This window comes from Acyrthosiphon pisum, chromosome A2 (genome assembly GCF_005508785.2).
Source record: "Acyrthosiphon pisum isolate AL4f chromosome A2, pea_aphid_22Mar2018_4r6ur, whole genome shotgun sequence".
Taxonomy (NCBI): Eukaryota; Metazoa; Arthropoda; class Insecta; order Hemiptera; family Aphididae; genus Acyrthosiphon; species Acyrthosiphon pisum.
In genome coordinates this window covers 74,490,381-74,503,505 of record NC_042495.1, presented here as the reverse complement: position 1 = coordinate 74,503,505, position 13,125 = coordinate 74,490,381, and the positions used below count along the sequence as shown (strand labels likewise).

The 13,125-nt window shown below is 30.7% G+C and overlaps 1 protein-coding gene across 1 annotated transcript in view; it reads left to right on the top strand.

The window, feature by feature from the left end:
- Positions 1-10,862: 10,862 nt before the first annotated feature.
- LOC100159570 (rhomboid-related protein 2) overlaps positions 10,863-13,125 on the top strand; it is a gene marked incomplete in the record, with an annotated part of 135,208 nt that continues 132,945 nt past the window's right edge. Inside the window, 1 exon segment of the mRNA XM_029490741.1 lies at positions 10,863-11,617.

Here is a 13,125-nt window from a genome sequence, read left to right as displayed (position 1 = left end):
TTTTAGTCTTTTTTAATAATATACCTAATACTCATTTTTCACACTTCCTCAATGATAAAAATTGTTCAATCTATTAAATATCATTGTGTATTTTAGATTCAGAGTGGAACGATGAATGTATTGATTTTACAATGATGTGTGATTTTTTTTTTTTGTGTCTGTGTACACGATAAGTAGTCGAAATAATGCTTCGATTTTCAACTTCAGTATCTAGTTCGATTGGAAAGTGAATATCGTTGGTGCATTGGGGAGGTCAACATTTAAAATTCCCAGTAATTTTCAAAAGTGCCGTGAAAAACAAAAGAAAAATTAAGGAAAAACGGGAATTTTTACGCAAAATCGATTTTTGACAAAATTGAATTTGGTTTTTGGTGTAACTTTAAAACAAATTACCGTAGATACATGCAATTTTCAATGGTTGTTTATATTTCCATTTTCTATTCACGATAACATTCTCAAAATATTTTGATTTATTTTGAACTGTTTAGAGACATTTTCATTTTCCATTTTTTTTTTAGTTTTTTTTCTAAAAATATCAATTAAATTTTATTTGTTGATTAAAAAAGCTTGAAAATTTAATAGAAGGCTCCAAGTATATTGTTTCAAAGGCAGATGAAAAATATTAAAAATCCTTAGTCACCTTAGTCAATTCGCAATATAATATCACTGTATAAAATAACAGATTCTGAGCGGAGATGGCTCGTCAGTCTAGGATATTTTATATTATACTTGCTGAACCTGTGCACTTCGTTGCCCGTTAAATGTACCAAATCTATATGACTCAAACTTTGATATCTATATACCTGCGGTAGATCGCGAGCCCCAGGTGCTGTTTGTACGGAAGTGTATGATATTTAACTAAGTTATACCAATTTTGTCGTATTCTACCTATAGTGGATTAATATAATCAAATAATACAAAATCCTAACCTAACCTGTTGCGTTACTGTTGTAATTTTTACATCCAGATTTCCTACTTTTCCGGTGGATTTTCCCAAAATTTTCTTTCATAGAAAGCTTCTCCGTAATATACTCTTTCGTTAAAAAAAAAATCAAAAAGATCTGATAAGTAGTTCCAGAGTTTACCCTGTACAACGATTTTCATTTCACATTTATATAGTTAGAAGATATTATAATATTATATATTGACAAAAAATAATAATACAAATCAATAAACATGCCTGTAACCAATAGCAAGCAATATACAATACACTATTATTATTTTAACCTAAAACTAAATTTTTTATTATTTAGTTTATTTTTTTTCTGGACAGATGGCGCCACTGTTGTATTTTTTGACATCCAAATTTCTACTTTTCCGATGGATTTTCCTAAATTTGTATTACATAAGAACCTTCTCCTGGCAATTACGAACACAACAAAAAAAGAATTAGCGAAATTGGTCCTGCCGTTCACGCGTGATGCGATTACCAAGGGAATCAGGGATCCATTTATATACATAGAGATTTATATTGTTATTTACTATTATTAATAAAAGTAGCCGTTAAGTTGAATTAATATTATAAAATTACAAAAAATAACTAAAATTGTTATTCTTGCAGGTTATTTAATATGTAATTTCGTCCAAATTTGAACTTAAAATAACTATAAAAAAAACTGTTTATGTATGTATTTTTTTAGATTTTTTGGTTACAGAATTAATGCAGAACATGCATAAGTTGAAAGTTGGTGTAATTTTTCTTTTTTTAAAAAAAAAAAAAACAGTTTTTTGTACAACATTATGCAAGTATATTATAGCAGTATAGCCATTCCTGTTTTTAAATAAAGAATTCTTTTATATCTACTTTGCAATTTGGCAATTGCATACACGGACTACTACAACAGTGATTGAGTGATGAATTTGATTTAGTTTTATGGGTGGGGGGGTGGTGACACTACAATTATTATACACAATAGCTTATATTCTACCCTATTGAATTTACCACTTTTGTGTCTGATATGAGTGATGACTCTTTTCTAGAAGAAATAATGCTAAATATTCATTTTCAAAGGAGATTTCTGGTTAGACAACTTACTATAAATTAAAATAATATTTATATAGTATAATATCTTTAATTTGGTGATAAATTCAAGCCCGGATTCAGACCATCTGTTAATACATGGTTGTGGGCCCCAACCAATGAAAAAATGGCCATGTGCCCCCATTCACCATGTCCGTGGACCGTGGTGGTGAACATGGTGACGGGCCCCAACGCCTGATATTTCAAACAAGAAAAAAAATATTCTTGCAGGCACTATAAAAAGTACAAATTACCACTCAATGTTATTTTAAGCCAAGAAGACTATGGGCCCTTTACGTACGTGTGTCCCTGCTTATCTAGGCTTGGTGAGTGGTGATAATGTAATTCGTTATGCGAGTATGCAACTGTTTTTATGATAAGATTACTACTCTGACTACTACGAAGTAAACGCCCATCCACAGGACGTATAAACAGATTTATTAGAAACTCCAGTTAAGTACCTATAACAAATTATTATAATAATATGAAACACGTACAATATAAAAAGAAATTCGTTTTGCCTTAATATCATAGTATGTACCCTAGGGTGGCCCTTAAAAATAGATGTTTACATTTTTTGACGGCACGGTCCCGTTTTTTCTTGATGACCAAAAAAATAATACTTGCAAAATTTGAAATCAACCATTCAATTTTAAGCCATCCCCCCAGGCACTTGAAGTTGAATAGTTTTGTCATTTTTTATAGAAAAGCCTATATATTGTGCTATAGCTTTTTTTTTTCAACCAAAAAATATTAAACAATAAATATCGTATCGGAAATTATATGAGGATCTCAAAAATGTCATTTTATACATTATTACATTGTTTATTATTGAGATAATTACAATTTTAAGTAAAAAATATGAAAAAACTCATAAAATCCGACTAAATGGTATTTTTTCGTTTTTTTATTTATATATCAGTCGAACGGTTCAAAATACAATAAAATAACATATATACAAAATTATTTTAAATTAAATTATCTAAAAAAAATATGTTTTAAATAATTTGAGTTTGATAATACGTTACAGACTTGTAGCTAAAAACATATATATATTATGATTAAAATAGAAATATACAAGTATAATATAATATATTATTAAGTACATATTTTTATATTTTATATAGAGTAATTATCTTTTAGTCAATTTTTTCCTATTGCTAAATTTAAAATAAGTAATTAATGTAATAAATAGTTTAATTTTTTAAAGTAATTGCATTAATGTATATTTCTTGCAATCGGGAAATTTTTTCCTGTAGTCACTTACAATTTGTAAAACAAACTGTTTTTGCTCTTCGTTGGTTGTCAATAACGTATTGTAGTCCTCCATCAACTTAATACCTCGCTCTGCCGTATCATTTACTACTCGTAACTTGGTTGCAATATTTAATGCATTTTTATAACTATGAATGTTATCCCAAGTCGATGGATCATTTTCAAGAAAACTTTCATCCAAATTAAATAGTTTGAAAAAATCTCGGGTCTCACTGTTAACGAAAATATCTATTTCATTTTTTATAAACTTGTCCATATCACCGTTGTTCAGTTTTAAACATCTTACCTCCTATTTTACCAACATTTACTGCTGTTGTATCGAAAGATAGAGCTTTTACTGAATAATTTAGGTTCCAATCTGACAATGTGTCCAAAATAATAGATGCTTGTGCTTCAGCAGTTCCATGTTCTAAAACAGGAACAGGGAGAATTTTCACTACACCACCATTGCTAGTCTATCGATAATTTCTTTGTCCATCAAGTTCGGAAGTAGTTTACCGTCCTAATGTAGAACCATAGCTTGTACATCAAACTCCTTAAACTGATCCTTAAGAATACCTACTCTCTCTTCTCTCAAAATCTTTCGGCAGCGTTGAATTGATGTCCTGATAATAATAAATTCGTTCACATTTTCTCCTAAGACTTCAACTACAGCTATAAAAATATGAACTGCTGCTCTATCACTGACTTTATGGTTATCCATCACGTAAACAAGTTTTGGAGTAATTAAAGTACGTTTACCTCTAGGTTTTTTTGATGAAGGAAGTTCAGTAGGTTTCGGAAGTTCAGCATGTGTTCCTGAAAACTCTACATAACTTTCAGAACTGTCTGTTTTTTCTGTGTCTGTTTCACTCAATGGTAATTCACCAAAGTTGTCTATTGCTAAAAAGAAAATGCTATCGGGCAGCAAGCTGGCTAATGGGTTTTTGATTTGATAATCGAATATACCTATTTATATCATTATCTACATTATTGTTTTGTATATTCTGGAGATTGTAGGAAAAGATTTCCCAATAGATATAAATATATATATAAATTATTATATATTTTTAAGTGTATTTAAGTGTATTTTTCAAGAAAAATTGTATAAATATTTTAATAATATATTTATTTAGAAATGTTTACTGTCTATTTAGCTACAAGTCTGTAACGCATTATCAAACTCAAATTATTTAAAACATATTTTTTTTAGAAAATTTAATTTTAAATAATTTAGTATATATGTAATTTTATTGTATTTTGAACCGTTCGACTGGTTTAAATAAAAAAAACGAAAAAATATCATTTAGTCGGATTTTATGAGCTTTTTCATATTTTTTACTTAAAATTGTAATTATCTCAGTAATAAACAATGCAATAATGTATAAAATGACATTTTTGAGATCCTCATATAATATCCACACGATATTTATTGTTTAATATTTTTTGGTTGGAAAAAAAAGTTACAACACAATATATAGGCTTTTCTGTAAAAAATGACAAAACTACTCAACTTCAAGTGCCTGGGGGCACGGCTTAAAATTGAATGATTGATTTAAAATTTTGCAGGTATTATTTTTTTAGGTATTAACAAAAAATGGGTGGGTGCCGTAAACTGTGCGATTAAAAAAAAATTTACAAGAGTAAGCTAAGGGCCACCCTAATGTACCCATTATAACTGTATAAAAACGAATTATTCTTCTAGTTATGGGGTGGCATTCGCCCGCACTGCACCATCAAATAAGCCACCCGACTACTACAGACTACTACAATATTACGCCATTACCTATATAACCGTGAAGTAATATAGAACATGGAGCAGTATTACGCAGTGTATTACAAAACAAACGTGTATAATAATTGTACACAATCGGTGTAGCTACTATAAAAAAACCTTTTACAAGTTACGACAGCAGGATTATAATTGACTAGACCGAAGAGTTCCCGGCCGGCCGTCAGACGGGTCCGCGAGGTCGCGAGGATATTATAGTACGATGTACCTATACAACATTTACATACCTATTTAGAATTTAGATGCACTCTATTGCCAAAATAGAATAGGTGCCTATAATAGGTATAGTTTTACTTTAAGCTATGCTGCCAATAGTAATAGGTACCTACCTAGTTAACATTAGATACAAATGTTAAATGCGATTGATGAAATGTAAATTTGACAAAATTCCTAGGTAGGTATGATTATTAATTTTTCTCATGTGACAATCGCTTTTCTACTTTTTTTCTATAGTAAGTACTATAAGTACTACGTAGTACCTAATACTTATATATGTATGTGCACACGTGTAGTCCAAAACACATTGGTACTTACATTTTTATAATATATTATTATTTATTGCACTAATATTTTAAGGAATGTTTTAAGTAGGTAAATTATTTCGTTAATAACAGAAAAGAATGTAGTAAAATGCCATTGCCAGACAAAACCAGTTTCAATACTAAACATAATACTATAGACCAGCGCTTGACTCATCCACCTTAAAATCGACGTCTTAGATTTCTACCCATAGAGTAGAACACATTTATTTTTTTTATTTTACAGTTCGGTAACCACTTTTAGGTACTTATAGTTTTTATTTCAATACAATTTTCCCGAAGTTTGGTTATATACTTATTACTTATATTATACTAAAACTTAATGATAAATAATTATTTTTTTTTGTTTTAAATACAATAGCAATAGTTAGGTACATGATACAATACCCATTTAAGACTCGAAGTATATTAATTTTCTAGCCTTCTAGAGATCTAGGCGAATAAAAAAAATTAAAAAATAGTAAGTAGGTACCTACCTAGGTATGCTTACTTTATAATAATCTGATTAAATTTGATTACCTAGTACCTACCCTCCAGATGTTTAAATGTTTTAGTTAAATTATCAATTATCTACCTATCTAAATCTAATTTTGGTTTCAATCTTCTGGAAATATAAAAGTTAATTATCCACTGGAATTTTAGCATTATAATTTATAATCTATTAAAAAATAAAACCATTTGAGACCAGGACACCAGGTAAAATAGGTAAATAGTTTATTTTATATTGTTTGTTCGACTGTATAAGTTGCAACTACTTGCAATATCAATTTTATTAATATTACCTTTTTAATCTATTATTTCCATCAAAATAGTTAGTAGTTTATTATTTAATTTTGGATGGTGAGCAAACAACGAGAATTTAATTCCGGAAGATATAAATTTAAATTATATGGTACACTTCAATTTTCAAATATACCTACGCATTGTGCCTATATTACTTGTCGAATGAAATTTTCTTCATTTAAAAACTTATTACCGGTCCGTCGTCGCTGCCTCCTGTTTGAATAATTTAATAATAATATTTAATTATTGTGCAATGCAATGTAACTATAGGTACCTACCAATACTTTTCAATCAATTATTTTAATATTAAATATCATGTTAGTTTCTTTTAATAATAATTGCTAAGAATTAGATACACTTATGTAATTTAAAATTGACAATATTGTTATAAATGTTCGTTTATATATTAGGTAGGTAATAACAATTATTTTGAAATTAAATTGTTATCACTTCTTTTATGTAATTTATTTTATTTATTTTATACATTTTTCAGAGTACAAATTCACTTATATCCTATCTCTAGTGATAATTATTTTTAATTGCTTTCAAATGTTCAATAATAATAAATTACTATTAGGTATTAATAATATCCCACAGTGGCTCAAGGGAACTATGCCACTGGGTATCCTATGTCAAGTTGTACGAAATGAAACAACGCCCGAATCGCCAGTTTTTGTATCCTGTCCTACATTTTATATCTAAAAAATACAAATATTTAATTAAATTAAGTATGACAGTTCTGCGTTGTCTTTATTATGAATAGTTTTAAAAACACGCAAGCAATACTGGGTGTGGTTTTCATGAAAATAATAAATCGGTGTTTTCAGAAATAGTAAATATACACAGAGTGGATCGGGGAAATGAGGATTTATATTGTTTCAGTATAGCATACTTATATAGCTACAAAATCTATTTTCTTATTTTGTTGTACCTAATTCAAAAACGAGTAACTGTAGGTATATCGTATATAATATAGTATACACTTGACATTTTTACCAAATGTTAATGTTTGTATTTTCATCCCATTGTATGATTTTCAAAATATTTTGATCCTTTTTGAGCTGTACATTTAAAATTTTAGATTTTTATTTTTCTATAAATATCGATAAAACATTTTTGCCTGGTCAAATTAGTTTAATCATTAGATATGAAATTTCTCGTTAGTAGTTTTTACCATACACAATGCATTTCAAAAATTACAAAATTAATTTTAAGCTATATTACATATATATATAGTTTATATTATATTATTATAATAATTAATAGGTAATAATATAAGGCACTATAACAATTAATAGCAACATAAGATTAAATAATAATATGTACTTAGTACTAAAATATAGGCCGATAATTACGGGCTATGGGCCGTCTCCATTTATAATAGTTTTTCGTATAAACAATGATTTATAGGTAATTGAATTCAAATTTAACGCATCCATTACAGTGCCTTTCTGTATGACTCTTAATGACGAGGCACTAGGTAGGTACATTCAAATCCATTTTTACCTACAACAGAATGGTTTCCTACTTTCCCCCTTTTTTATTTTTATAGTAGAATTTAATTTGAAAATATCATCATTCTTCGCAATTACTGTAACTCTAATGAGTTCTCTTTAATAAGTTTTGTAAATAGTAATTATTATCATCATCTAAGTCAGTATTCAGAAATTTGTTTTTTTTTGCATATTTTGTTTGTGAAATCTTTAGATAACTTTTCTTTCATGGCATCCTTCTTTTCATGCTGACGAAAGAAAGTAATTATGTTCATCTAGTTCTAGTAGGTACTTTATATATTATGCTCTCTTAGATCTTATACATGATTGCAGTTTTCTTAAACGTCAGAGAATTTTACCATGCCTTTGAGAAAATTCAAAAAATATTGACTAAAGGCAAGTTTTAATTAGAATTTACTTTTATCTTTATTTTCGTTTAAAAATAAAAAACATTTATTAAAACTATGTAGATTTTAATTAAAAGTTAAAACTAAATCTTTATGATAATATTTAGACAGTTATAATAACTGTAATAAAAATTCTTGTTCAATACCTATTTATCTATAACTATTAACTTATAATGATAGATACTAATTTGTATCGGATGCTTATAATATATCTGTGTACCTATATATATGATATAGATACAATATCTTTATAAACAAATCCCCAACAGTTTAACCCAAGGATCTAAATTTTGAAACTACAATCAATTTAATACATTTTAAATTAATTTTCAATATACGAATTTAATTTTTGTACAACACAAATAATATTATCATATTCGAGGTATATTATAGGTACTTACCTACTTCCTATTTTTTAGATGGACTACTAAAGTAAAAACGCGAAGACCATAAGCCGGTAACAATTATTTTTAGGGTAACAGCAGTAAAAATAGTGTATATTAATTAATCTTTTATAGTTTATAATTATTATGTTATTATGGCTATGATTAATGAATATAACAATGGAATTTAAATACATCATTAAAAAATAGAATATGTTTAATATTTCATATTTAATTCTATTTTTCATTGAATACTAATATTCATATACCTAAAAATGTATATTTTTTAATGCGACTACAATATCTGGAATACTTTGAAATTATTATTTTTTGTTCAACACACTTAAATTATTAAATTCTTTGTTTTTAAATTGTTTCCTCCCCATATTTCTGATATTATATAGACGGTATAGACGGTATATACGATATTGTAAATATGGCACAGACAACACAAATGTTATAAACGTTTAGTTTTTTTAAATGAAAACAAGCAAATCAAATTTTTATCGAGTATTATTAAATACTTTTTTAATATTTAATAATATAACCAAGACTTGTTTCTTGTATTTGGAAGATTTAAAAAAATAAGTCATTATAAGTGGAATAATATAGTATGCTCTTAAAAAACATTTATTTAATCTTAATTAATACGTAGCTAATAAAAACTGAAATATTATGTAAAAAAAAAAATAGTTTTTAAATTATTCTAGGAATAATTCCTAAATGTCCGCAATAATTATTTGAGAAATTAATCGGCACTACACCAACGTGACATTATAGGCTCAAGCTGCAAATTTGAATAAGACATTTATTTTTTTAAATTTATACGGTTTGATGATTTTTAGAATGTGTATTGTGACTAGAAATTATTTTTTTCACAGTTTTAAAAATCATTTTAGATTAGAACATAACTATTATAATTATTAAGCATTAGCTACTCTTATATGGAACTGTGGCATCGAATGTAAAAAATAAAAAATACTGTCGTGTTGAACACCAATAATTCTTTGTTTCGTATTTTCAATTAATTAACTAATGGCCCAATAATTTGTTTTTTATAACAGTTCTCAATGTACCAATTATTGTTCATCAGGATAATATACCCCCATTGAATTACTTATAAAAACTTGACTAGTGACTTCTCTTTTTGAATAATGGCATATACTAAAGATATCTGTTTTTTCGTAAATACTGACCCACAAATTTGATGTACATATATCAAAAAATCTACTGTTTACGCACGAGTGTAAAACGTTAAAAAATCGAAAGTGTCTATGTGTTTAATACCTACCATATAATTGAGTAATTTCCCGTTTACAATAGACAAACGAAAAAACGCGTTGATGTCGAAAACCCTCAAATCTATTAATATACACGTACGCGTGCAATGAAAAAGAACGAAAAAGAAATTTTCTAGAAGATTGAACATTTTATTTTTAAATTTCACCTGTGTACACGGTCATCATAGGCCTATTATATAGGCTATCCCCGCACTAGGTCTATCGCCATATTAATAAACATAATAACGATATGAGCGATCGGTGTAAACTTTTTGTGGGTCCCGACGATCGCAGACACTCGTCACAGAAAATGAAAATTCAGCTGCGGCTGACCGATTCGGCGGCGTGTATTATATTATATTATGTGCAGTTTCAGACGAGGAGGGTGCGCGTAATGGCATAATATATAATAATATCATGTATATTACTGCGTACGAGTCGCGTCCACCAATCTCTCTCAATGTCTCTCCCTCTCGCGGCAAAGTCGTTTTTATTTTTACGCCCGCCGCGTCGTCGTAAATAAATAAATAATAATAAAAATAATCATAATAATATGTACCATTATACGACATCATCCCCGTCGGGGATTACACGCCGAGAGTCACCCACACCCCCATGGGGCAGCAGATGAGAAATGCAGCGCGCTCACGTACAAGTGCTGCGGCGGAACACCGTCGCGGCGGGACGTGGTGCATATTATACGACTGCAACGAGCGACGAGGTGCCGTGGGGGGGTTGGGGTTGGCGCGTTTATAATACTTTCAATATCGCCTCCAGTCCGCGTAAAACGCAGCGTACGCGACGGCCGACAGCATTACGGTGACGCCGGACGAATACAAGCAGCGTGCGGTGATCGGTTATCGCGTCTTGCTGTCTCAGTCAGTGCCCGTACGGTTGTCGCGGCTGTCGTGTTGAGTGCGTGCACGCACGATATAGCAAAACGACAGTGATAACACCGTTGCAATTATTGTTGTTGTTATACTTATTAGTTATTACCATATACCGCGCACAGGTTGCGGCCGCGGATCGCACGTGCGCCGCGCCGAAATAATATTATTATCATCGACGGCCACGCTCGTCTGGAAACTATTTAGTGCAGTAAGCGCGCGTGCGCTTTCGCGTCCCACGTGTCTGCACGCGGCTCGCGCGACACGATCACAACACTATTGACCTTTGCCCGTTCACCGGCCCCTCCATTTCTCGCGCACGCGGCGCCTCCCCCGCAGCAGCAGCAGCAGTGGCACTACGAAGCGTTTTGAATACGACTGCGACGCGTCAGTAAAGCGCGCGCGTGGTGCGTGTACAGCGACAGTGCGATATACGTCTCGTCGGCACCCAACGTTCGTCAAGCGGTTTTACGATTTATGTAGTTGCGTTATAGTCGATATTAATTGTATAATTTATTGTTGTTGTAATTAAAAACGATTAATTAAAGTCATCATAATTCGTAATACCGACGGCGTCACCGGTCCATTTTATTGTATTTTCCCCGAACACGGTTGCGCGCGATTGTCCCGGCCGTATTAAAGTCGCCCAATAAGGAACACACGGCTGCAGAGTGCTGGCGTTCACGTTCTTCCACTTACTACAAAAATATTATACATATTATTTAATATTATAATATTATTTGGTAAGCTGTCGTCTCTGCTTCGGATCGGACCAGCGGGTAAACTTCACCGTATACCATAAAATTATAATATTGTCGTTTCCACACTCACAAAATTTTCTTCTTCTTCTTCCTTGGGTTTATTGGGCCCAGTGCCGCAACTAGCGGGGGGACTGGGGGTGCGTAGCACCCCTAAATGAGCCTCCTTTCCACTTAAGTGGGGCCCCCCCAAAACACAAAATGCCTTTAAGAGGGCCCCCACTATAAAATTTGCTCTAGGGCCCCACAAAGCATAGTTGCGGCACTGATTGGGCCCTTAAGACCTTCACATCTCACAATAATACAATAATGAAAATATTTTGCGTTCCATGCAGAGTTTTTCGAGTAGTCCTTCAACTTATTTCTGTGACAACTCCACGCCGACTGTGATACAAATACAAAATTTCACCAAAAAATAAAATATGCCATTAATATTATGCGCGTAAAATTTAAAATATTATTATATATTTATATCAATCGCTATAAAAACCGACTACATTAGCGCCATATTATATGGAATGCCTGCAAATCACGGTTTTTTACGAAAGGATAGAGGATGGTTAAGACTTAAGACTCTTCAATTTTTCCTGTTTATATCATATAAGATGTAACAGGACTATTTAACAAATTGCCATTACAAACGTTGCTATATTTTTCAAATAGTCCCGTTACACACTGTATATTATAGCCGTTACGTCTTTTTTTAGATTCTGAACGAATTAATTATGTTTATGTTTTTTTTTAATTACCTACATACTATTGCTCTTCACAAGTTAGAACTAATGATGACTATGAAATATATCACCACACTGGGGCAGTAGCAGAAATGTTCTGCTTCTAAAGAAATATTCAATTACACGGTGCCATACCCCGCCTCCCCCCACTGAAAACTAAATTCAGCCCCGGTTGTCTGCAATTTTTTTAATATATATCTACATATTATATAAATCGTTTTCCATTTGTAGACTGTATATTCCTTACTACCATTTCTATATAGTCATATTTTGCATTAAGATTATGGCCGTGCCAATATATATATTATTGTTATCGTGCAAAAGTTTCCGATTTGGGTTTTTTTTTACGATGGATCGCGGTGATTTTAAAACGAATAAAAAATGCGATTTCGTCGATTTTGGCGGTCGCGGTTTTTCCTTATTCCGTTATTTGATTAATAGCGCACTGGCGGCGTTGACAACTATCTATACCTTTTTCATCTCAAATCATTTACTTTAAGGCAGTATAATATACTGTTTATTATAGGCATTAACTTTTCATAATTATTTATTACTGCGTTGTCATAGTGTATATATACCTACCAAATCGAAAACACGAGAAATGGGAACATTATTTCTATCATTTTTTACTTACAAAACGCGTGACACACAATTTACTAAATAATAAGTTTTTATTAGGCAAGTGTATATAATTTTTCATTTCTGGTAGTATCGTCTGTTTAAATAATTACATTCACTTTATGATTGTCGTGTTGTAGCAGCCATCATAATCTGCGCAGCCCACGCAAGAAAGTT